Source organism: Frankliniella occidentalis, unplaced genomic scaffold (genome assembly GCF_000697945.3).
Source record: "Frankliniella occidentalis isolate FOCC.00 unplaced genomic scaffold, Focc_3.1 Scaffold45, whole genome shotgun sequence".
NCBI classification, from domain to species: domain Eukaryota; kingdom Metazoa; phylum Arthropoda; class Insecta; order Thysanoptera; family Thripidae; genus Frankliniella; species Frankliniella occidentalis.
Window position 1 is genome coordinate 333,342 of NW_026267175.1, and position 2,940 is coordinate 336,281.

The 2,940-nt window shown below is 48.2% G+C and overlaps 1 protein-coding gene across 1 annotated transcript in view; it reads left to right on the top strand.

Moving 5' to 3' along the window:
- The first annotated feature begins 2,738 nt into the window (after positions 1-2,738).
- The window catches only part of LOC113208976 (protein decapentaplegic), a 17,450-nt gene continuing 17,248 nt past the window's right edge, over positions 2,739-2,940 (top strand). The window contains exon 1 of the mRNA XM_052267001.1: positions 2,739-2,855. The gene's annotated coding sequence lies outside the window, so the exon portion shown is untranslated. The remainder of the gene's footprint in view (positions 2,856-2,940) is intronic.

Here is a 2,940-nt window from a genome sequence, read left to right on the forward strand (position 1 = left end):
TCAGCCGGGGAGAGAAGGGTTTTGGGAGACGAGTCGTCCCAGGAGGCGACAGCCGCGCCCATGCTCAGCATTTTGGCATTTTTGTTTGCCATAACCCGATGATGGCAAAACCTCCTTTTATTTGTCTTCCCCGCCCTCATGAGGTGAGACAAACGCACCGCAGAGGCGCACGCTCACGCACACACACACTCACACGGAGACGCGCACAAACACACACCACAATCACCTTTTCTCACCATTCAAGTTGATTAGATTCAATGACTTAATATAGTATGTGGCGGATCCGCGCCGGTGCTGACCTCTACTATTTTTGGAAAAGAGTTCAGGACGAGGGGTACACCACTCTTAAAAGTAGGTGTACGCGATTAAAAAAGTCAAGAAAAAAGTCAAGATAAAGTCAAAAAGTCATTTGAAAAGTCAAAAAAAGTCAAAAAGTCAAATAAAAAGTCAAAAAAGTCAAATACAGTCAAAAAAAGTCAATGAAAGTCAACGAGAAGTCGACGAAAAGTCGACGAGAAGTCAGAGAAAAGGCACTGAAAAAGTCAACAAAAAGTCAACATTCGAGTGCAATATCTGCCTGTAAGAGGCCAAAAAGCTACGGAACTGTGATTGTATCAGAAAGTCCTAGATCACTGTCTTTTAAAGAGGGAGAGGGGTGGGTGGTGGGTGAAGTGAGAAAAATAAAATAATCGGAATTCATGGGATTTCTTTACCAAAAAACGTAAATACTGAAAATACCTTGCTTTTCTTACTTAGGGGGTGTACTCTGATGACGAATTTTCTTCTTATTCGATTCATGCTACAAATAGTACCAAAAAGTCTTGGAAAAACCTTATTACTAGCCCAAAAATCACAACTCTCCCTTATTTTAAAAATATAGCAGCGAAAAAATCATAAAAGTCAAATAAATTTGATCAAAAAGTCAAAAAAAAAGTCAAATAAAAGTACAAAAAAAGTCAAAAAGTCACGGCCCAAAAAAATCGACTAAAAGTAGGTGTACGCCCAGAATCGCGGAGTGATGTACCCCTCGGTTCAGGACCAAATAGATTTACAGTGTAGCCAGCCATCTTCAACGCGCGAAATGGATAAAATGGATCTTTTTTCCTAAATGCAGGTTCGAATTTTTCTTGACAGTAGCATTACTTTCGATTACTTTTAAACATTTGATAATAAAATTGTAATTGTGCAACATGTCATGTTGCATTGGCTGTCACTACTTTGAGAAGTCCGCTCCGCTGCCATGGGCTGAGGATGGTACCCACGTTTTGGGCGGACACGACTAGCAGCTCCTTGAGAATATTTGCCTTCCCCTAGCGAGCAAAATGCCAATACGTGAGGCTAGAACGAACCAAGTCAGCCACGTATTGGGGCTAGCAAACACGTCCTAAGACTAGCAAATACTGGAATTTCACCCGCGTACATACCCAAAATAGTTGCCACTCAGGTGGGAAGTGAAAAGTGAGTCATACGGCTCTCAATAGTCATCCTGTCGCGCATGTACGGAAGCAAGCAAACTATATTATTTCATCGCCGAGCAGTTTCAGCTCCATCAGGAGGCCAGGTCTGCTTATGTATGGGCATGACATCAACTTTACTCAAGCGTAGTCGACTGGCGCTGCGACCAAGCAGTCTTCTTAGTTCAGCGAAGAGATTGGTAAAAATACAGAACGTAAGTATAAATACAGGAAAATCTTGTCCATGAACTTCTTCACACGTCGAAAAATAGTCTACAATCTTGTGCTTGCGTATTCTTGTTACGTGCTCTAATCAGCAAGATTACGCAGAGTTCTATAGTCATCAAACTGAAGCGAGTGACGTTCGAACAACAAGAAGTGAACACGTTTTTACCAGAAGTTACAAGGTACACCGTGTCCCACACTCCTCGTAAGGCCTCGTGGCCCCTGCGGCTCTGCAATGCTGCAACACTTGATGCGAGCACAGTCGGAGCAAATGCGTATACTGCCCGCATGCACACGTGCGGGCGGGTTGCCTGGTCGCACGGCGCTCTACCGGCGTCATGGCTAGGACGAGGCAAACCCTGTCCGGATCCATGCATGCGAGCTAGCGTAAAGGGTGGCTCTGGTTCACGCCGTAACCCTCTGTAGTGATACTGTACCGCATGCACGAGTGCGGGCAGGTTGCCTACGTGCACGGGTCCATGAGGAGCCGCGGGGAGCGGGAGGCAAACCCACCCGCACGCGTGCATGCGGGACAGTATAACTACGAAAGTGCGCGGCAATAACCAACCACCTGGTACGGTACACTCGAAACGCAATTGTGTGAATGTCACACCTCTTTCAGATGTGTGCCCATTCGTAAAGGTGTAAAGGAAAAAAGGTGAGAATTTTTCTTTGACATTCACACACTTGTGCCACCATATGGCGTTCACGGCGTTCACACAAGTACAAGTTTGCGGATTTTGCTCTGGATTTGGATGTATCCCGTTTCATGGTGGTGTAGCTGTGGATATGCAGACGTGCCGTCGACGCGAAGGTCGCGAGTCTGCCGACTCATGATCATGATCTAAAAGTGAAGTTGCCACGGGGAGAACGGACGGAAAATGTCCGAACCGAGTCCTTATCTACCGTCTGGAAATATACCGCTCGCGGGCAAAAAGATTTCTGCCGTCGCCTGGGCTGTTTACAGGAGCGGGGCACGTCGGCACGTCCTGGTCCAGGCCGCGCGGGAGCCGGCAGCCCGCGCGCGGGCACGTGGCCCTCACCCCGCGGGTCGCGCTCGCCAGTCCGGCGGTCAGTCACGGGCGCGCAAGGGGCAGAGCAGACGCGCCGCGCAAAGGAGAAGCAGACACCCGAGGCGACACCGGCGACACCCGGCGACACCGGCGACAGCCAGAGGTACGTAGTACGTGGGGTTAGAAATGTTGTGGGACAGTGTGCGGGAAGAGGGGGAGGCGTCGCCGTCGTCGTGACTCATATCATT